The sequence below is a fragment of the Jaculus jaculus genome, chromosome 6, assembly GCF_020740685.1.
Source record: "Jaculus jaculus isolate mJacJac1 chromosome 6, mJacJac1.mat.Y.cur, whole genome shotgun sequence".
Classification (NCBI taxonomy): Eukaryota; Metazoa; Chordata; class Mammalia; order Rodentia; family Dipodidae; genus Jaculus; species Jaculus jaculus.
Genome location: NC_059107.1, coordinates 157,981,364 through 158,005,059, shown reverse-complemented (window position 1 = coordinate 158,005,059; position 23,696 = coordinate 157,981,364). Strand labels below are relative to the sequence as shown.

Here is a 23,696-nt window from a genome sequence, read left to right as displayed (position 1 = left end):
GCTGGAGGCCCTGGTATGCATTCTGTCCCCCTGCTTCTCTCTCAAATAAATAAATAATTTAAAGAAAAGAAAGAGGGCTGGAGAGATGGCTTAGAGGTTAAGGTGTTTGCCTGCAAAGCCTAAGGACCTATATTCTACTCTCCGGGTCCCATGTAAGCCAGATGCACAAGGTGATGCAAGTGTGCAAGGTTGCACATGTGCTCAAGATGGCACATACATCTGGAGTCTGACTGCAGTGGCTGCAGGCACTGGTGTACAAATTCTCTCTCTGGAGCTCTCAAAAAAATATAAAAATAGCTGGGCATGGTGCCGTATGTCTTTATTCCCAGGACTTGGGAGGCAGAGGTAGGAGGATCACCATGAGTTTGAGGCCACTCTGACTGAGACTACAGAGTGAATGCCAGGCCTGGGCAAGAGTGAGACCCTACCTTGAAAAACAGAAAAAAATTATTTTAAATAGAGAAAAAAAATTCAGGACAATTAAAAAATTAAAAACAAACAAAAAAGTACATTGGACTAGTAACAATCATATGTGGTGCAGTTTTTAAGTTATTAAGCAAATGAACTTTATTAAAAATTTTATTTATTTACTTGAGGCAGATAATGAGTATGGGTGTACCAGGTCTTCTTCCTGCCACTGTAAATGAACTCCAGATGTGTGCACCACTTTGTGTATCTGGCTTTATGTGAATACTGCGGAATTGAACCTAGGCCATCAGACTTTATAAGTAAGTACCGCTAACTGCTAAGCCATTTCTCCAGCCTGTAAATAAGCATTTAGCTTTCTCTCCCCACTCCCCAAGGTAGTTTCTCACTCTAGCCCAGGTTGTCCTTGAACCGATTTTGATCCTCCTACCTCTGCTGGGGTTAAAGGTGTGTGCGCCACCATGCCCGGCTATGAGTTCTAGGCCACCTTGAGACTACATAGTGAATTCCAGGTCAGCTGAGCTAGAGTGAGAAAAAACTTTTTAAAATTCATATTAACTTCTGGCTTTTTCTGTGGGATCTGGGGATCAAATTTGGGTACTCCAGCTTGAGTAGTGAGTGCTTTATCCACTAAGTCATCTCTCCAGCCTCTCTAGTTTTTTGAGACAGGGTATCATGTAGTTCATGCTGGCCTCAAACTTGCTGTGTAGCCAAGGTTGGCCTTGAACTCTATTTGTTTTTAATTATTATTTATTTGGAAGGGGGGAGGGGGGAGAGGGAGGGAGGGAGAGAGAGAGAGAATGAATATAAATGGCCATGCCAGGGCCTCTAACCACTGCAAACTAACCCATATGCTACTTTGTGCATCTAGCTTTATGTGGGTACTGGAGAATCGAACAACCTGGGTCCTTAGACTTTGCAGGCAAGTGCCTTAACCATTAAGCCTTCTCTTAGTCCAGCCTTGAGCTCTTGATGCTCCTGCTTCCACTTCCTAATTGCTGAGATTATAGGCATGAGCCACCATTCCTGGCATAAGTAATTGAAATTGTGTGTGTGTGTGTGTGTGTGTATGTGTATATTCGTGTGTGCACTCGTGTTCATATGTGTGAACGTGGGCATGCATGGGCACATGTGGAAGTTATAGGACAATCTTGGGTGGATGTCCATCCTTACCTCCCACTTTGATACTGTGTCTGTATTTTCTGCCAACAGCTGAACCATGAGCTTCTGGGTATTCTCCTGTCGCCACCTTCCATTTCACCATAAGGGTGCTGGGATTACAGACGCTTATGCTATGATGTCCAGGTTTACGTAGATTCTGGAAATCCAAATTTAGGAACTTCTTATTTTTTCTTTTGAGGTAGGGTCTAGAACTCACTCTGTAGCCCAGGCTGGCCTCAAACTCACAGTGGTCCTCCTACCTCAGCCTCCTGAGTACTGGGATCAAAGGCATGAGCCATCGTGTCCAGCTTTCAATTAACTGAGCCCTTAATGCTCTGGTTCCCCAGATGAAAATGAAAGGGTTGGATATGATGGATTTTAAGGTTTTAGTTGTGAAAGTTTAGTTATTCCTGGTTTTGTTGTCATTTTTCTAAAGCTGATAAAAATAAGAGATTAAAAGAACTTTGCTTATATTATGATTCATATAAAAATAGAATTCATTTTAATATAAAGTGAACTAGACTTGGATTCTAAAGAGGTTTAGTCAGTGAATGACTAAAGCAACCTTTATGTAAGATGTAGAAATCAGTTTCAAAATATATTCCCTGTCCACTGTGAGCTAAAGTCCAGGATCTCATCCTGAGATTAACCTAGGAAATCTTACCATTATTTCTATTCAGGTATTTTTTAAAAATAAATTTACCACTATTTAGGAGTAGACTTTCTGTGTCATAGCTCCCATTGAAATACTGTTATTATAGTCCTTCTCCTCTGAGTTCCTTTTCCTGCAAGTAAAAGATTGAGCTCATACCTTTGCATCAGATCTGGAGAGTATTTTAAGCTTGGCATGTTCAAACCTGGCAGACTTGATTAATATGTGGATAGACTAGCACATTAGAACATTTTTGAAGTTCCAGGCCACAAACTGTGTTTTAAATGAACATGGGCATGTATAAAATTAATACTTAAGGCATGAGCAGTAGACATAGAAAATGCCTTTTGCCCCCGCTGACTGATTTTCTGTGAGGCTCTCGCTAGCCCTGCACGTTTCTCCTTTGAGCTAAGCAGTTTCCGAAGCAGAGTCAGGAAAGGGTTTGTTCCCTTGGCACTTTGCTGCCCTCTGCTTTCAGGGGGTGGGGGTGGGGGTGGGGGAAGCTTCTGTTTTAGCTCCTACCATATGGAAAGTTTCTGCAAATAAACTTTGGATTTGTTATTGATTCTAAATTTGTAACCTCCATTAAATTAAATCCCTGACTCAAGCCAATATACTTGTCTATGTATATGCTACCTACAAAATTGTGTCCTTTTTAAAACTGTGTCTCAGTTGGCATGGATGAAGATAATTTTTTTGTTTTGTTTTGTTTTTTTGAGGTAGGGTCTCACTGTAGCTCAGGCTGACCTGGAATTCACTATGTAGTTTCAGGCTGACCTTGAACTCACGGCAATCCTCCTAACTCTGCTTCCCAAGTGCTGGGATTAAAGGTGTGTGCCACCACACCCAGAATATGATTTTTACTGTTATGTAAAAATTGATTAGAACAAAAATAAAAATATAAAAAAGTTTGCTAGTCATGGTGGCATATGCCTGTAATCGTAGTATTTTAGAGGTGTAGGCAGGTATATCAGGAGTTTGAGGCCAGTCTCCTATGTATTGAGTTGGAGGTTAGCCAGCCTATATGTGACCCTGTCTCAAAGAAATCACAAAACAGAAGAAAGACAGCAACAACCAAAAACTAGTCAGGTGGTAGTTTTCAGTGAATCTGCTGAAAGCTTTTTGTGTGAATTGTTGGCATAATTATGTAGTGGCCATATTCATAAGAGTAGAGATGTGTATTATGCTGAGTGTGGTGGCGCATATCTTTAATTCCAGCACTCGGGAGGCAGAGGTAGGAGAACTACTGTGAGTTCGAAGCCAGCCTGAGACTGCATAATGAATTCCAGGTCAGTCTGGGCTAGAGTGAGACTCTACCTTGAAAAGCAAAACAAGACAAAATAAATAATAGAGATATGGATTAGACCTTGAACTGTTTAAATGTTTAAATATACCAAGATAAAAGAATTCTAGTATTAATTCATATTGTGAATTTGGGTCATTTGGGCTTTCTGGTCAACAAATATATGAACATGCCTTGTATGTGCCAGACACTGCTAAGCATGGGGCTGCAGAACTGTATAACAGATGATTCCTGCTTGGACAAGACAGGAAGGAAAAAGGGACTCTGGAAACAACAAACGTAACTGTTCAGATAGAAAAATGGACAAATGTTGTGGGAGTATGGAGGGGAGAAAATTAGATTAACTCTGGGGAATTGGAAGGCTTTAGAAAAATGTTTCAGTTGGATCTGAATAATAAAAATAATGCACAACAATGGCTATATTTTACTGTGTGCTTCTTGAATGCCAGGCAGGGTTATCATTACCCACAAGGTGGTGGTGGTGGAGGAGAACATTCCAAGCAATAGAAGAAACAATAGAAGTGTCAAGGATTTTGTGTCCCAGAAGGAAGTTTGATGTACTGGTGGGAAGTGGAGGGAAACCATGGCTAAAGTTAAGGCTGATAAGAGGCCAAGATCCAATTAGGAAGGAAGGACTTCAAAATTATTGTTATTATCTATTATTTATTTATTTATTGGTTTTTCGAGGTAGGGTCTCACTGTAGCTCAGGCTGACCTGGAATCACTGTAGTCTCAGGATGACCTTGAACTCATGGTGATCCTCCTACCACTGCTTCCCTAAAATTGTTGTTTTTTAAATTTTTGTTTTTATTATTTATTTGAGAGCAACAGAGCAAGAGGGGGAGAGAGAGAGAGAGAGAGAGAGGGAGGGAAAGAGAATGGGTGCGCCAGGGCCTCTAGCCACTGCAAACGAACTCCAGATGCATGTGTCCCCTTGTGCATCTGGCTAATGTGGGTCCTGGGGAATGGAGCCTCAAACCGGGGTCCTTAGGCTTCACAGGCAAGGGCTTAACCGCTAAACCATTTCTCCAGCCCCCTAACAATATTTTTATTTATTTGAGAGAGTGAGGGAGAGAGGCAAACAGACACAAGACAGGTAGACACACACACACACACACACACACACACAGAGAGAGAGAGAGAGAGAGAGAGAGAGAGAGACAGACAGACAGACAGACAGACAGACAGACAGACAGACACTGGGCATGCCACTGCCTCCAGCTACTGCAAACAGACTCCAGGTACATGCGCCCCCTTGTGCTTCTGGCTTACGTGGTTCTTGGGGAATCAAACCTGAGTCCTTTGGCTTTGCAGGCAAATGCCTTAACCACTAAGCCATCCCTCCAGCCCAAGAAGGGAGAAAGGACTTTAGATGTACCTGACTGTCCAGCTTCCAAAGCCAGTCTGATCTATTGTGAATTAATTAATTAAGGTGAGACAGAAAGAGAAAGGCAGAGAGAGAGAGAGAGAGACAGAGAGAGACAAAAAGAGAATGAATATGGGGGAATGTGCCGTAGGGCCTCCTGCCACTGCAAACAAACTTCAGATGCATGTGCCATTTTGTGCATATGGCTTTACATGGCTACTGGTGAACTGAATCCAGGTCATCAGGCTTTGTAAGCCTTCCTTTGCTTCCCTTCCTTCTCTTCTTCCCTTCCTTCTGCTGTGCTGAGGATTGAACCTAGGTACCATGTACTAGGCAAGTGCTCCACCACTAAGCCACAACTTCAGCATAAGTAGGTTTTTGAGAGACTGGCTTTCTCAATGACATAGAACAGGATCTTTGGCACATTGTTATAAGGAAAAAATAGTTGAGCCACTTCCTATAGCATAAAGAGCATGACCTTGGGTAGAAACTGAAACCTAGGAAGTAAGGAGGAAAGGGTAGAGTAAAGCTGAACTTGACCATTGCCTGGTGGTATGAATTTCCTGGATTGGGCCATTAGTTGGAAAACGATTTTTCTTTTATTCTTTTTTAAATATTTCAATGAGAATAACTGGGAATTATAAGAATTAATGGAAAGGAAAGAGACAGTAACATTCACTGAATGCATACTGTTAGGTATGTTGCTATGAACTTTCACACATATTCCTTTATTTAAATGATATGAAGTTATTGATAACACAAAGTTTTAGGTGTACATGAATGATATTGTGAAGATAGTATCCTGAACTGTTTTGACCTTTATTGTAGCCATTCTGAGGAAATAGAATGATATACTGGTTTATGTTGTTTCATTTATATCGACTAGAACAGTATAATATGGACAAAGAAATACGTGTATGGGAAGTTTTTGTTTTTTTTTTTAATCTTCTGGACTTGCTACTGATTTAGCCAAAGGCGAGGAGGAGACAAGCAGGTCTGAAATTAGAGACACACTGCTGTTTTGGGAAGTTGAGACTCTTGACCCAGGGTTTGCTGAAGTTGGTACAGAGGAGGTCAGATTAGGTTAATATTTTCAGAACTCAAAACAAGTATGAATTAGGGTTGTTGTCAGGTATGGTTTGCTTGATATCTGCATCTACAATGGGGTAAATGAAGAGCAGTTTTGCCACTTTGGAAAGTTACTGCAAGAATCATTGAACCAACACAAATTTAACTTCTCCAAAAATACCAAAATTTCCCCATTTGACAGTTTCAGCTAGCTGAGGGAATTGACTGTTGTCCTCATGCTTATAAAGAAATTACCACATATTCTTTGAGAGAAGTTAAAATTTTGCTTTTGCTATCCTTAAGTCTTCTCTTGAAATTCTTTCAGTGGAGGAACTTCTGTGTTCCTTAGTCAGAAGCACTAACTCAGTATCAGAGTACTTAAGCTTCTCCTCCATTACATGAAAGTCATGGGAATGTTCCTTCTTCTGTTGCACAGTTGACATTCCCAAATTTATTGTCTTTCTACTTTTTCAAACTTTTTTTTTTAGTTCTTTTTATTTTATTTTTAATTTATTTGAGAGAGAGAAGAGAAAGAGGCAGAGAGAGGAAGAGAGAGAATGGGCACACCAGGACCTCCAGCAACTGCAAACGAACTCCAGACGCTTGCACCCCCTTGTGCATAAGTGGGTCCTGGGGAATCAAACCATGGTCCTTTGGCTTTGCAGGCAAAATGCCTTAACCACTAAGCCATTTCTCCAGCCCTAAAAATTCTTTTTCTAAAAAATATTTATTTATTTATGGGGGGGGGGGAGAGAATGAGTTTACAAGGACTTCCACCCACTGCAAATGAACTGTAGACACAAGCACTACCTTGTGCATATGACTTACGTGGGTTCTGGGGAATTGAACCTGGGTCTTAGGCTTGGCCAGCAAGTGCCTTAACTACTAAGCCATCTCTTCAGCCTTCTTTCTACTTTTAAAGTAGGGAGGAGGTATCTTTGTATTCTGAAGATCTATAGAGAGCTACCTGAGATATATGTCCTTCCAACAGCTGGAATGGGACACATTTAATTTTTTTGTGTGGGGAGAGGGTTTCTAAGGTCGGGTCTCTATCTATCCCAGGCTGACCTGGAATTCACTATGTAGTCTCAGGTGGCCTTGACCTTATGGCAATCCACCTACCTCAGCCTCAAGTGCTGGGATTAAACGTATGTACCACCACACCCACCTAATATTTTTTCACTATGAAACTTTTCATTGTTATTTTCCGTCTATTGAATGAATTACTATAGCTTACCCTCTTATGGTTTAGTCAGGGAAACCCCAAAGTAATGTTTTCTTTTTTTGGTGAACAAACACCTCTCTGAAAAGAACAGCTTTTAGAACTATAACTTGCTACTAAACTGTTTGAAGTTCAGTGGTTTTTAGTAAATGTGGACAACTGTTACCATACTCTAGTATTGTATTTTCGTTATCTCAAAAAGATCCATATGAGGGCTGGAGAGGTGACTCAGCAGTTAAGGCCCTTGCCTGCCAAGTCTAAGGACCCAGGTTTGATTCCCCAGTACCCATGTACAGCCAGATGCACAAGGTTGACATGTGCGTCTGAAGTTCGTTTGCACTGGCTAGAGGCCCTGGCATGCCCATTTCCTCTCTCTCATAAATAAATAAATAAATAAATAAATAAATAAATAAATAAATAATATATTTTAACAATATCCATACAAACTCTTTATGTTGTTTTTCTGAGTCAGGGTCTCATGTAGCCAGGCTGTCTTTAAACTTGCTATATAGCCAAGAATAGTCTTGATTGCCTGATATTCCTGCTTCTCCTTGCTGGTGCTGAAATTGCAGATATGCGCCATCATGCTGGCTCTTTTAAACACTTTGCAACTTGCTTTAAAATTCTCTACAAATTTTTTTAAATTTATTTTATTTTATTTTTTTAAATTATTTATTTATTTATTTATTTGAGAGCGACAGACACAGAGAGAAAGACAGATAGAGGGAGAGAGAGGGAATGGGCGCGCCAGGGCTTCCAGCCTCTGCAAACGAACTCCAGATGTGTGCGCCCCCTTATGCATCTGGCTAACATGGGACCTGGGGAACCGAGCCTCGAACCGGGGGTCCTTAGGCTTCACAGGCAAGTGCTTAACCGCTAAGCCATCTCTCCAGCCCATCTCTACAAATTTTATTAAGTTCTGCACAAGATTTAATCTTCCTGCAAAATTTTTCTACCATTTTACCTCTTGTATGCCTTCTTTTTCCTTCATAGCGGGGTTTTTGCTGGTCAGATACAATGTTCTTATTATTATTTTTATCCTGTTTTCTTACTAATTTTTAAAAATTTATTTTTATTTATTTGAGAGCAACAGACAGAGAGAGAAAGAGACAGATAGAGAGAGAAAGAGAGAGAGAGAGAGAGAGAGAAAGGGCATGCCAGGGCCTCCAGCCCCTGCAAATGAACTCTAGATGCGTGCGCCTTCTTGTGCATCTGGCTAACGTGGGTCCTGGGGAACTGAGCCTCGAACCGGGGTTCTTAGGCTTCACAGGCAAGCGCTTAACTGCTAAGCCATCTCTCCAGCCCTAATTTTGTTTTTTTGAAGTAGGGCCTCACTCTGTCTCAGGCTGACCTGGAATTGACTATGTAGTTTCAGGGTGGCCTCAAACTCATGGTGATCCTCTTATTTCTGCCTCCCAAGTGCTGGGATTAAAGGTGTGCACCACCACTCTTGGCTCTCTTTTCTTACTAATTTCTACAAAGTAGAGCCTTCCTTGAAAAGAAGGGAGTTAGGGCTGGAGAGATGGCTTAGCAGTTAAGGCGCTTGCCTGTGAAGTCTAAGGACCCATGTTCTATTTCTCTCCAGATCCCACATAAGCCAGATGCACAAAGGTGAGGCAGGTGCAAGGTCGCACATGCCCACTTGGTGGCTCAAGTGTCTGGAAGTCGAGTGCAGTGGCTGAGGCCTTGGCATGCCAGTTTTCTCTTGCTGTCTTTAAAAAAAGTAAAGAAGGGAGTTTGCTTTTATTCAAAGTTATATTTCTTTGGCAGATGTTACTCTACATATCAGACCTCTGATAAGAGCTTTTGTTACAGTTCTTACTTTTCATGTTCACTGTATTTGTTACTTGCTTTTACACTTCTGGGCTTGAACCCAGGTCCTGACACATACTAAGTGAGTGGTTTTTCACTGAGCTATGTCCTGAGCCTATTTCTTTTTTGTTTGCATATTTGCTTTCTTCCTTTATGACAAACAGAGAAAAAGAAATGAATATGGGCACCCCAGGGCCAGTTGCTGCTGGAAATGAACTCCAGACACATACACCACTTTGTGCATCTGGCTATATATGGGTATTTGGTACTATATTTTGAATCCTAGCCATCAGGTTTTTGTAAGCAAGTGCCTTTAAGCACTAAGCTTTCTTTCCAGCCCACCTTTTTAAGGGAAAAATTACTTGGTTATTTTCCTTTGTGTATGCAGACAGAACACTTGCATTGTGGAGAATTCTGTTCTGCATCAGTATTCAGATGCTTGGTAAATGAAGTTCATGAATATTCTAGTACACCTGGATTTTTTAGTGTTAATTAACTATTGATTAATTTCTTGAGGTAGGGTCAAATTATCCTAGGCTGCCTCAAACTCAGTATGTAGCTGAGTATGACCTTGAACTTCTGATCATCTTTCTCAAGTGCTATAACAGGCATGTGCCACCAATGCCTAGTTTGTGTGGTTCTGAGGGTCAAGCTTAGGGCATTGTGGCTGTTAGGCAAGCTCCCTATCCTATGAAGCCAGATCCCCAGCCCACTTGAACACTTTGGAAAGCCTGTTATGTTAGTTTGACTCTTGGTTGGTAGTTTTTAATCTCATCATTCAGTTAAGTCCTACCTGTGGGGTCAGCCACTGTAGATAACACCTTTCCTCTTTTGTACTGCAGAACTAGAGGGCAATTCTGATTACTTGACAGCTTTTGATGTCTCTTGTACAGTACAGGATTACCATGTAGTTGACAGGATAGAAAACCAAACCTCTTCTGCAATCAAACTAAACGAACAATTTTTAAAATTGAATATGATGTGGAAGTGAAAAAATGGAGTCCAGAGTTTATATAATTTGAGCATCTTTGTAATGTGAACTGTTTTTGTTTTTGCTTTTTCAAGGTTGGGTTTCACTGTAGCCCAGACTGATCTGGAACTCACTCTATAGTTCATGCTGGCCTCAAACTCACAGTGATCCTCCTACCTGTGCCTCCCAAGTGCTGGGGTTAAAAGCATGTGCCACCATGCTCATCTGTACTGTGAATTTTTAAGTGCATACTTTAAATATATTTGCTTAAGAGCCTTGGGAGGCAAGTCTAGTTTTCCATGGGCCTTAAAAGAATTTTTGCTGATAACCTTTTCATAGTTGGACTTTACTAGAATATTAACATTTTTCATAGTTTTCAGACAAGTTCTTTCCTGTTTTTAAAATCTCTTTTTTTCAGACTGTGTGTGTGCTTGGAACAATATAGCTCTTAGTGAGGGGTCTGGAATTAACTAAATTTGAACCTTTGTTCAAGAGTTATTTATCCTCTCCAAACCTCCCTATTTTACTCTATATCTGGAAACTAAAAATATGTAAAAGAATTGCTGCAACAATTGAACAGGCATTTGGCACTGTTCTTGTCCACAAAAGTTATCTGTGTTTTACTGTTTTTTCATGATAGGGTCTCACTGTAGCTCAGGCTGACCTGGAATTTACTCTGTAGGCTCAGGGTGGTCTTGAACTAAAGGTGATCTTCCTACCTCTGCCTCCCAAGTGCTGGGATTAAAGTCATGAGCCACCACACCTGGCTTAATCTGTGTTTTTCTTAATCTGATCAAACCTCTCATATCATACTTGGCTCCTTTCCCCTTAAACCTATGCACTATTATATATATATGTAAATGCATATATGAACATACAGACTTTACTCAAGGAGATAATCCTCACTATTTCTTTTGTAATTACGTCTGTCCATCCTTTCTGTGTGAACTTTAATGTAAAGGTAGATTCTTTGTTTGTTTGAGGTGGGGTCTCAGTCTACCCCAGGCTCATCTGGAACTCACTCTAGTCTTAGGCTGGCCTCCAACTCACAGAATGCTAGGATTAAAGATGTGCACCACGACGCCTGTCAGTAGATTCGCTTTTGGGGGGTTTTTCAAGGTAGGGTTTCACTCTAGCCCAGGCTGACCTGGAATTTACTCTGTAGTTTCAGGGTGGCCTTTAACTCAAGGTGATCCTCCTACCTCTGCCTAAGTGCAGGGATTAAAGGTGTGTGTCATCATGCCCGGAAAGATTCACTTAAAAAATATTTATTTATTTGAGAGAGAAAGAGAGAGAGAGTGGATATGGATGAGCCAGGTCTTCCTGCCATTGCAAGCGAAGCATATGCCAGAATGCATATGGCTTTATGTGGGAACTAGGGGATTGATTGAACCTGGGCCATCAGGCTTTGCAAGCCAAATGCCTTTAACTGCTAAGGAATCTCTCCAGCCTTTAGACTCACATTTATTTATTTGTAAGGAGGGAGAGAGTGAGAGAATGGGCATGCCAGAGCCTCTAGCCATTACTTACAAAATCGCGATGCATGTGCCACTTTGTACATCTGGCTTTATGTGTGTACTGGGGAATGGAACCAAGGTTGTTAGGCTTTGCAGGCAAGCACCTTAACTGCTGAGTCATCTCCCCAGCTCCCTTTTCATTTTTTTTATTGACTCATTTTTAGCACAAGGTACTTGTAGGGTTCATATGTTAACCATTTTTTCCCTTAAATGCCTACATTTGCTGCACACCACTTTGAAAATAGCACCCAGATTTTGACTATGTGGAGGTGGAAGATATTCTTTCAGGTTGTGTGATCTTACTGCATCCCTTGGAAATGTCCTGATAGCTACCTTACCTGTCTTTCCTGCACCAGGTACGGTTTGCCAAACGACTGCCAGCTGATCTAGGGAACATGTCAGTGAATTTTTTGCTCCAAAAGGTATTGGGGGCATTTTTAATTAAGTGACTCTAGGTAGGAGAGTACAGCCAGCACTTGGTAGTCAGGGACAGTGAATATAGTCTAAGACTGAGAATTGCAGTGTCGTCACTGCTGAGCTAGACACTTGGTGCAGGTAGATCATGTTTGTTTCTGTTAAGCCAGGCCAGCCTTGAACTCACCGTCCTCCTACCTCTGCTTCTTGACTGCTAGGATCATAGGTGTTAGCCACCATAGTCAGCTCACTTTTTTAGAAAACATTTTCTAATTTATTATTTGTTTATATATGTATTATGTGTACGATGTGTAGATGGGAACATGCGTGAGTGGAAGTCAGAGGACAACTTCAGCGTATTTCTCCTCTCTCCTTTTACCTCTTTCTTTTCTTTTCTTTTTTTTTTTAATTTTATTTGCAAGGAGGGACGGCAGGGGTGGGGAGTGTGCCATGTCCCCAGTCCTCCTTTTACCTTTTCATGAGACAGGGTCTCACCTGCTGCTGCTTGCCAGCTTCCTGGCTTTCCTGGTTCTATGTCCCATTGACTTAGGCACATTGTGATTGTGATTATAGATGGCTGCCACATTGTGTCTGGCTTTATGTGGGTGCTGAGGAATAAAACTCAGCCAGCAGGTTTGTAAGCAAATACTTTTAACTGCTGAGCCTTTCCCCTAGCTTCCTTGGTTTTATTTTATCTTAGTTAATAAAAAGTTACTGCCTGAGGCTGGGTTTAGTGGTGCATGCCTTTGATCCCAGCCCTACTTTAATTTTTGTTTTAAATTTTATTAAAACATTACCAGTCTGGGGGCCAAAGTGATGGTTCAGCAGTTAAAGGCACTTGCTTGCAAAGACTGATGACCCAGGTTCAATTCCCCAGTACCTACATAAAACCAAATGCACAAAATAGGGCACGTGTCTGGAGTTTATTTGCAATGGCAGGAGGCCCTGGCACACACATACATACTCTCTCTCTCTCTCCAACAAAAATAGAAAGGAAAAAAAATCACATGACTAAAAACGTAGTTCAGTAGTAGAGAAGTAGTGGAGAATTCACTGGTAACATGCATAAGGGACCTACATTGGACAAATGCAAAAGAAAAAAAGCTTTTTAGGCCAGGCGTGGTAGAGCACAGCTTTAATCCCAGCACTTAGGAGGCAGAGGTAGGACGATTGATCGATCGCCATGAGTTCAAGGCCACTCTGAGAATACAGAGTGAATTCCAGGTCAGCCAGGGCTAGAGAGAGACCCTACCTGGGAAAACAAACAAACAAACAAACAAACAAAAAAAACCCAACAAAAATTAAAGTAGTCCTTATTGACTTCCACCATTAATAAAATGTTGCACCATGGAGGCTCATCGTCCACCAGTATCGATGCGAAAGAGTCTTCTCAATTTGTATTTTCTCTCCTGCTATATTTTGTTGTTGTTGTTGTTGTTGTTGTTGTTTTCAGAGGTAGAGTCTCACTCTAGCTCAGGCTGACCTGGAATTCACTATGTAGTCTTAGGGTGGCCCTGAACTTTTGGCGATCCTCGTATCTCTGCCTCCCAAGTGCTGGGTGTGATTAAAGGCGTGCGCCACCATGCCCAGCTCTTCTTGCTATGTTGATAATCTTGCTGTATTCACCAAAATACTTGTCTGGTTACTTTTGGATTGGCAGAAGCTGCTTTGGACTCTTTTTTTTTTTTTTAAAGAAGAGAAGGTTTTTTTTTTTTTTTTTTTTTTTAATTTATTTATTTGAGAGCGACAGACACAGAGAGAAAGACAGGTAGAGGGAGAGAGAGAGAATGGGCGCGCCAGGGCTTCCAGCCTCTGCAAACGAACTCCAGACGCGTGCGCCCCTTGTGCATCTGGCTAACGTGGGACCTGGGGAACCGAGCCTCGAACCGGGGTTCTTAGGCTTCACAGGCAAGCACTTAACCGCTAAGCCATCTCTCCAGCCCTGCTTTGGACTCTTTTATTTGCTTAATTTTGATTACTTCTTGGCCTTTTGGCTTAGATAGAGCATAGTATCTGTTCTTTGGTGAGAGGATGTGTGGATATTCACTGGTTGTTTTTGTTTTTATTATTTTTATTGATTTATTTATTTTGGTTATTTGAAGTAGATTCTCACCTGGTCCAGGGTGACCTGGAACTAACTATGTAGTCTCAGGATGGCCTCAAACTCACAGTGATCCTCCTACCTCTGCCTCCTGAGTGCTGAGATTAAAGATGTGTGCCACCACGCCTAGCTATTTTTTTCCCCTGTTATAAAATAATTTCTTTTTTATGTATTTCTTTTTTTTCTCAACTTTTATTAACATTTTCCATGATTATAAAAAATATCCCATGGTAATAACCCCTCCCCCCAACTTTCCCCTTTGAAATTCCATTCTCCATCATATACCACATAATTTTTTATTTTATTTATTTTGGTTTTCTGAGGTAGGGTCTTGCTCTAGCTCAGAGCTGTCCTGGAATTCACTGTGTAGTATCAGGGTGGTCTTGAGCTCATGGCAATCCTCCTACTTCTGCCTCCCAAGGGCTGGGACTAAAGGCATGCACCACCACACTAAGCTAATTTTTTTGTTTAAGAGAGAGACAAGGAGAGAAAGAAGAGAGAGGGGAAGAGAGAGAGAGAGAGAGAGAGAGAGAGAGAGACAGAGAGACAGACAGAGAGAGAATTGGGTGCACTAGGGCCTTTCAGCTGCTGTGAATGAACTCCAGATATGTGTGCTCCCTTGTGGGCATATGTGGCATTGCACGCTTGTGTCACTTGCATCTGGGTATGTGTGGAATCTGGAGGATTCAAACAGCGGTTCTTAGGCTTTGCAGGCAAGTGCCTTAACTGCTTAGCCATCTCTCCAGCCCATTTTTAATTTTTTTGAGACAAGGTCTTTCTGTGATACTTAGGCTGGTCTTGAATTCTTGGATTCAAACTCTTGCTTCACTTTCCTTAGTTGATGGGATTATAAGCATGTACCATCAATATTGGACATTTTTATTTATTTATTTTATATAATATATATATATAATATATACATACATGCATACATACACACACACACACATTCTCATGTTTCTGCCTCCTGAGTGCTGAGATTAAAGGCGTGTATCACATCTGACCACCTGAAATTTTTTTTTGGCTTGTTTTGTTTTTTGAGGCAGGGTCTCACTCTACCTGGCCTGGTATTCACTATGTAGTCTCAGGATGTCTTTGAACTCACAGTGATCCTAATACCTCTGCCTCCCTAGTGCTGAGATTAAAGGTGTGTGCCACCATGCCGGGCTGAGTTATTTTTTTGACACAGGGTCTTGCTTTATTGCCCACCAACAGACTCACAGTGAACCTCCTTTCTCAGCCTTCCTAACACTGAGATTATAGGCATATGCTGGGATTAAAAGCATGTGCCACCATGAGTGGCTAATTTTTTTTTTTGATGAGAATGAGATATTGAAATCATCTGCTATTATTGTATTGTGGACCTATCGTTCCCTTTATATGCAGTGTTTTAGGAAATTAAGTTCACCAGTATGTGCATATGTATTTTCTTTTTTTTTTTTTATAGCCTTGCTAACACAAGGCCTCAAAAAATTAGGTTATGACTCAGAGTTGTTCCTCTCCACGGAAATCTTTAGTAAAAGGCGAAAGATTTATGCGATCTGAAGAGAAACCAGAGTATTGTATTTTCTTTTTTGTTCCTTGTGGTAATTAAAAAAATTATTTACTTGAAAGAGTGTGAAATTGACTATGGGAGCACCAGGGCGCCCCCTGCCGCTGAAAATGAACTTCAGACACATGTGCCACTTTGTGCATCTGGCTTTTCATGTGGGTACTGGGGAATCAAAGAGAGGCTGTCAGGCTTTGCAAGCAAACATCTTAACCACTGAGTCATCTCCTTAGCCCCCTGTGGTAATTTGAATGTAATGCCCTCTCCCCACAATGCGCTGGTGTAATCCCAGCTGGGGGCATTGTTTGGGCTGGTTATAGGCCCTTCAGGAGGTGGAGACTTGAAGGAAGAAGTGAGCCACTGGGGGTGGGCCTTGAGGTGTTGCAGCCCCGCCCCTCTGGGGTGCTCTACTTGGTCTCTGCTGATGTGACATGTTCTGGGGTCCTACTCCTACCATGCTTCCCTCCATGGCAGACTCTGCTCTCTGGAACTGTAGCTGAAATAAGCCTTTTCCTTCCTTCAGATGCTTCTGGTTGGATGTTTTTCCCAGCAACAAGAAAGTAACACAAAATAATTGATACTGAGAATTGGAACCACTGCTGTAGTAAACCTGACTGTGTGATTCTTAAGTCTTTTGGAACTGGTTTGTGGAAGGGATGTAGAATTACTGCAATAAATAATTAAGTGTTTTGGTTCTGGGACTTGAACTCATGGCACCGTGCATGTTAAGCATTTACTTTATAACTGAGCTGTGCTAGTAGCTGTTATTTGTGTTATTTTTGCTATTGCATTTTTGTTTTCCCCTCAGTGTGAGTGCACGTGTATTTGCAATTACTTGTGCTTGGAGAGGGCATAAGTTGATATGTGTGTCTTCCTTGATTGTTCTATTTATTTATTTATTTTTAGAGGTAGGGTCTTACTCTACCAGGCTGACCTGGAATTCACTCTGTAATCCCAGGCTGTCCTCAAACTCACAGTGATTCTCTTACTTTACCCTGAGATTAAAGGCATGTGCCACCATGCTTGGGCTGTTCTCTTCTTTATTTTACTGAAGATAGCTAGCTAGCTGGCTAGCTTGCTTGCTTGCTTTTTTCAATATTATTTACTTATTTGACAGGGAGAGAGACAGGGGGAGGGAGAATGGGCACGCCAGGGCCTTCAGCCACTGCAAATGAACTCCAGATGCGTGTGCCCCCTTGTGGCATGGGGAATCTTAACATGGGTCCTTTGCTTTGCAGGGAAACGCCTTAACCGCTAAGCCATCTCTCCAGCCCAAGCCGTGTTTCTTATTTGAGCCCAGAGGTCACATTTTCTTTTTTTTTTTTTAAAAGAGCCAGGTGTGATGGTGCACACCTTTATTTATTTATTATTTATTTGAGAGCAATGGACACAGAGAGAAAGGCAGAGAAACAGAGAGGGAGGGAGGGAGGGAGGGAGGGAGGGAGGGAGGGAGGGAGGGAGGGAGGGAGGGAGGGAGGGAGGGAGAATGGGCGCTCTAGGCCCTCCAGCCACTGCAAACGAACTCCATATGCATGCACCCCCTTGTGCATCTGGCTAATGTGGGTCCTGGGGAATCGAGCCTTGAACTGGGGTCTTTAGGCTTCACAGGCAAGCGCTTAAACGCTAAGCCATCTCTCCAGCCCAGAGGTCATGTTTTCACCTAGTTTAGTCAGCCAGCTTCCCCTAGGATTCCATGTGGCCAGCATGCCCACCTGAGATGTGTATGGATGCTGGAGATCTGAACTCCAGTCCTTACATTGTAATGGCAAGCACACACTATGTAATTAGCTCAGGCTGGCCTTGCACTCACAGCAAACCTCTTGCTTCAGCCTTAAGTACTGAGATTATAAGCAATAGCCACCATGCTTGGTTCCTTTTTATATTTCTGAAGATATATTTGTCACATTTAAAGTGGGAATCTAATGGTATACAAAGTCAATTTGTGTAATTTTCTCGAACCCATTTTGGGACGAATTTGAAGTTGAATCTGAACTCTGAATTTGGAAACGTAGTTCTTTCCAAGCCACCCACTTGAGCCAAACCTGAAAAGTGGCCTAGGTGTCTGATGTTCATTGGCAGTAGCAAGATGTCCTGATGCTTGTATACAAACATGAAGATAAATTACTTAAGCTTGTAAAGTCTATATTCAAATCATGTCTAAAAGTTTTTAATTTTTTTTTTATTTGAGAGAGAGAGAAAGAAAAGAAGAAAGAAAGAAAGGAAGGAAGGAAGGAAGAAAGAGAGAGGCAGGTAGAAAGAGAAAATGGGCACGCCAGGGCCTCCAGCCACTGCAAATGAATTCCATACACATGCATCACTGTGTGCATCTGGCTTATGTGGGTCCTGGGGAACCAAACCTGAGTCCTTCAGCTTTGCAGGCAAGTACCTTTATTGCTAAGCCATCTTTCTGTCTCTAAATAAGTTTTTTATATAATATGTAACTTTTTAAAGTATTTAAATCAAAAAGTTTTAATTTTTAAATCATAAGAGTTGTTTATATAATTTGTAAATATTTTCTGTGTGTGTGGACTTACGTCTTTTTTATGAGAGAGAGCGTGCAAATGCAAGAGAGAATTGGCACATCAGGGCCTCCAGTGACTGCAGTCTTAACTCTAGATTCCTGCGCTACTTAGTGTGCCTGTGCGACCTTGCACTCTTGTATACCGTTGTGTGACTGGCTTAGGTGGGACCTGGAGAGTTGAACATGGGTCCTTGGGCTTCCTTCCTTTGCCTCCCAAGTGCTGGGATTAAAAGTCTGTGTCACCACACCTGGCTGGCTTTTCATACAGCTTTAAACTTTTGCTGAAGTCTAATTTATCTATTTAGACTTTTTATTTTTTAAATATTTATTTGAGAGAGAGAAAGGGGAAGGAAAAGGTAGAGAGAAAGAGAGAGAGAGAGAATGGGTGTGCCAGCACCTCTAGCCACTGCGAATGAACTCCAGATGCATGCGCCACCTTGTGCATCTGGCTTACATGGGTCCTAGGAAATCAAACCTGGATTCTTTGACTTTGCAGGCAGGCACCTTAAACACTAAGCCATCTCTCCAGCCCTACTTAGACTTTTTAAAGTACCATATCTAGGAAGCTTGCCTAATGGAAGGTTGTGAAGATTCCACCTTTGTTACTACTTTTATTTATTTATTTTTTTTTGAGGTAGGGTTTCGCTCTGGCCCAGGCTGACCTGGAATTCACTATGTAGTCTCAGGCTGGCCTCGAACTCACGGCAGTTTTCCTACCCCTGCCTTCCGAGTGCTGGGATTAAAGACATGCGCCACCACGCCCGGCTGTTACTACTTTTATATGTTCTACTCCTCTATTTAGACCCATTTAAGTTAATATTCCTATATGATGTGAGGTTGGGGGTCCAACTTTATTCTTTTCACGAGGCTCTCCAGTTTCCCTAGCACTTTTTTTGCTAGGTCCTTCTGTGAAATGAAGCTTTTCTTCCTCCCATTGTTCATCAGTATGATCATTTAAATTATAGCTGGGGTAAGTTTTTAGTCCAGGCTTTGAGGTTTATTCTGACCCCAGGAGAGCTCTTCTTAGCTGCCCCTCCCTAGTTCTCACTGGTGAGCTGGCTGCCCTGTGGTTTAGATTGTTGCTCCTAATTAAGAGAAACTGTTTTCAAGATGCCTTCTGGCCTGAACTTCCTCACAATCTGTTTCAAATAAAGTCAGTTCCTTTGGGGAGAATTTAGGAGCTTTCTTATAGACAACGCTTGCTGCTAGGCAAAATCTCTGAGTCATTACTCTGCACATTGGCCAAAGGGTTGACTTTTGGTTTTCTTGATTTGCCTCAGAACGTGAAACTTTTTTGCTTGGTGATGGATCTAAGAGAATGCATCTAGGGCCCGAGTGTTTCGGACTCTTGTTCCTTGGGTAGAGCCTTGGTACTTTGGTGGCCCTTGAGCTCCTGGTCCCACCGGGTAGGAATTTATCCTTTCTCATTGAAAGTTGTACAAGATGAGGGATGCTGGTGGCTGTTCCTTCAGGTGCTTGATATGGAGCCTCAGTGGAGGAGGTCAGGAATGCTCTTTGAGGGGAGCTTTGTCAAGTTGAGATGGAGTGGGTCGGAGAAGCAGGGGCTTGCCACTCAGATGTTGCAGCCTCACTGGTGGTAAATTTTAATCTCTTGGATGAATATTTTGTTTGCACAGTGCCCCTAGACCATTTGAAGAGAGTTTATTTATTTATTTATTTATTTTTGAGGTAGGGTGACCTGGAATTCACTATGTAGTCTCAGGGTGGCCTTGAACTCACAGTGATCCTTCTACCTCTGCCTCCCAAGTGCTGGGATTAAATAAAGGTGTGCACCACCACGCCTGGCTCCCATTTGAAGAGATTTTAAATAGTTCTTTTCCTAAGTAGTTTTTACTTGCATTGCATGTTTTTTGGAAAATTATTCCTGCTAAGATTCTGGAAGTGTAACTAATTAACATAATACTGTGGTTGGGATTAATACTAATTTTATTTATTTGTGCTTTTTTTTTTTTAAATGAGAGAGACACCTGGAGAGTTGAATAGGGTCCTTAGGCTTCACAGGCAAGTGCCTTTAACCACTAAGCCATCTCTTCAGCCACCCCACCCCCCTTTGAGGTAGGGACTCACTCTGGCCCAGGCCAACCATTCACTATGTAGTCTTAGGGTAGCCTTGAACTCATGGTGATCCTCCTACCTCTGCCTCCCAAGTGCTGGGATTAAAGGCTTCTGCCACCCCACCTGATCCTTTTTTTTGTTTGTTTTTGTTTTTGGAAGTAGGGTTTCACTCTAGTCCAGGCTGACCTGGAATGCACTATGTAGTCTCAGGATGGCCTCAAACACATGGTGATCCTCCTCCCTCTGCCTCCCGAGTGCTGGTATTAAAGGCATGTGCCACTACGTCCTGCTCTGATCCTATTTTGTTTTTTTGAGATAGTTCTTTGCTATATTATCCCAGGCTGACCTGGAACTTGATATGTGGTGCAGGCTGGTTTTCAATTCAGGCTTCCTGCCTCAGCTCTTGAATGTTGGAAGTAAGGAATGTATCACCATACCTTTCTTTAACACCAATTTAATTTCAGTAGTGTCAAACTTTGTTTCCGTGTAACTGTTTCTCTCTCCTTTGTGTTATTATTGTTAAAATTGACTCACACATTGTGTGCTTAGTGTTTAAGATGCTTACCTGCAAAGTGTAAGGACCTGTGTTCAACTCTGCAGATCCCAGGTATGCCAGATGCACAAAGGTGAGGCAAGCGCAAGGTCGCACATGCTCACTAGGTGGCACAAATGTCTGGAGTTTGATTACAGTGACTGAGGCCCTGGCATGGCAATCCTCTCTCCCTCTCTAAATTAAAAAAAAAATATATATATATATGTATATATATATATATATATTTATATTTATTTGTGGATTGGAGAGATGGCTTAGTGGTTAAAGCACTTGCCTGTGGAGTCTAATGGCCCAGGTTGGATACCCCAGTATGAACATAAAGCCAGATGCACAAGGTGGTGCATATGTCTGGAGTTCATTTTCAGAACTAGAGGCCCTGGCACACCCATTCTCTATCTGCCTCTTTCAAATAAATAATTAAAATATTTAAAAATATATAATTGTAGCTCTAGGGTTTTGTACTTGTCTTAGAATATTTCACTTATTAATATTTTATTTATTTGAGAGAGAGAAAGAGAAAGAAGCAGGTAGAAAGAGAGAGAGAGAGAGGACACACCTGGGCCTCCAGCATCTGTGAACAAACTCCAGATGCATGCGCCACCTTGTGCATCTGGCTTACGTGGGTATTGGGGAATTGGACCTCGTTCCTTAGGCTTCACAGGTGAGTGCTTTAACTGCTAGGCCATCTCTCCAGCCCTGTACTTGTGTTTTTAATAAGGCAGGAGAAAAACAAAGAAACAAAAATGCATTTATGTTACCTTTTTATTTACCTGTATAATTACATTTACTGGTGCTCATTATTTTTTATGTACATTTGACTTGCTTTTTTTAAAAAAAACATTTTATTTTTATTTATGTGACAGAGAAAGAGGGAGAGAGAATGAGAGAATGGGCGTGCCAGGGCCTCCAGCCACTGCAAATGAACTCCAGATGGGTGCACCCCCTTGTGCATCTGGTTTACGTGGGTCCTCTGGAATTGAACCTGGGTCCTTTGGCTTTGCAAGCAAACGCCTTAACTGCTAAGCCATCTCTCCAGCCCTTGAATTGCTCTTTAAAAAAATTATTTAGCCAGGTGTGGTGGCCCACGCTTTTAATCTCAGCACTTGGGAGGCAGAGGTAGGAGGACTGCTGTGAGTGTAAGGCAACCCTGAGACTACACAGTGAATTCCAGGTCAGCCTGGGCCAGAGACAGATCCTACCTTGAAAAACAAAAACAAACAAACAAACAAACAAAAAAAGTATTTGCAAGCAGAGAGCGACAGGGGGTGGGGGTGGGGGGAATGGATGAATGGATACACCAGGCCTTCTAGCTGCTGCAAACAAACTCCAGATGCACATGCCACTTTGTGCATGTGGCTTTACATGGGTACTGGGGAATTGAACTCTGGTTGTTAGGCTTTGCAGGCAAGTGCCTTAAGCACTGAGTCATCTCTCCAGTCCCCATTTGAGTTGTTTTTTTGCAGTTCTTAAAATTTAATTTTTATTAACATTTTCCATGATTATAAAAAAAAATCCCATGGTAATACCCTCCCTCCCCCCCAACACTTTCCCCTTTGACATTCCATTCTCCATCCTATTACTTCCCCATCTTTTTTTTTTTTTTTTTTTGCAGTTTTATTTCAAGCTGAAGGACTCTAGTATTTCTTGTAGGTTAACTCCGCTAGCACTATATAGTCTCAGGGTAGCCTTGAACTAATAGTGACCTGGCAGGAGTGTGTGTGTGTTTTTTTTTTTTTTTTTTTTTTTAATTATCAAGGTTCGGCTGGGTGTGGTAGTGCACACTTTTAATCTCAGCACTTGGGAGGCAGAGGAAGGAGGATTACTATGAGTTCTAGGCTACCCTGAGACTTCATAGTGAAAACCAGGTTAGCCTGGCTAGAGTGAGAACTTACCTTGAGCTCCCCTCAAAATTACTGAGTTTCATTATGTTTCTAGAGGCTTGAGAGATGGCTTAGTGGTTAAAGTGTTAGCTTGCAAAGCCTATGGACCCACTTTAGATTCTAAGGCAGATACACAAGGTGGTGTATGTGTCTGGAGTTCATTTGCAGTGGCTAGAGGCCCTGGCTTACCCATTCTCTCTCTCTCTCTCAAAAAAATAAAATAATTTAAAAACTCTCTCTCAAATAAATAAAATAATAAAAAAGAAACATAGCTTTTGTATGCTAACTGATCTTACCAGTGCATATTAGTTTAATGAGTAAGCTACATTTTGTAACTCAAATGTAGGTGGCGGAATACTTCATGAACATGGCACCACCAGGTACTCGGGAGCTGTAGGGCTGTCTTCTGGTGATCCACAGACAACTGTCTAGTCGTAGGCATACCTTGCTCTCTGCAGTGTTGTTCTTGAATACTCTTCCACAGCTGTGGCAGTTTCTTTTTCTTTAATATTTTTATTTATTTATTAGAGAGAGGGGGAGAGAGAGAGAAAGAGGGAGAGAATGGCCATGCCAGGGTCTCCAGCCACTGCAAATGAACTCCAGATGCATGTGCCACCATGTGCATCTGGCTTACGTGGGATCTGGATAATTGAACCTGGGTCCTTAGGTGTCGCAGGCAAGTGCCTTAACTGCTAAGCCATTTCTCCAGGCCCCCCCTTTTTTGAATTTTATCATTTTATTTCATAATTTACCATAGTATCATACTGAAAACATTGCAGTTAGGTAACAAATATCTCATTAATTCTAATTATATCCATCAAGTTAATCTTTTCGGCAGTTCCTTTTTGTATTGTAGCAAGACATTTATTCCAACTGTTTTCAAATATTTGATCAAGAATTTAGAAAAATCTTAATTGTTTCTTTTGTAAAATAGGAGCATGTTCTTGTTATACTTGGGGAGAGCTTATTGGGAAGGTGAAGGGTAGGTGGCTGCTGGACGATGGAGCTTCTCTTTAAATGCTCCATTGTTGTGCAGAACAAAGCCTGGCAGTGTACACATCTGCCTTTCTCCAGCTGCTGCCTGTTTTTACCCCAGGTGAGCTTT

General features: G+C 41.7%; 1 protein-coding gene and 1 non-coding gene across 2 annotated transcripts in view; one reads left to right on the top strand and one right to left on the bottom strand.

The window, feature by feature from the left end:
* Mrtfa (myocardin related transcription factor A) overlaps window positions 1–23,696 on the top strand; it is a 201,906-nt gene that overhangs the window by 45,627 nt on the left and 132,583 nt on the right. The gene's annotated exons all lie outside the window — the stretch shown is intronic.
* On the bottom strand, window positions 15,458–15,573 carry LOC123461775. Its single transcript, XR_006637841.1, has one exon. It is a non-coding gene; the product is annotated as a U5 spliceosomal RNA (small nuclear RNA).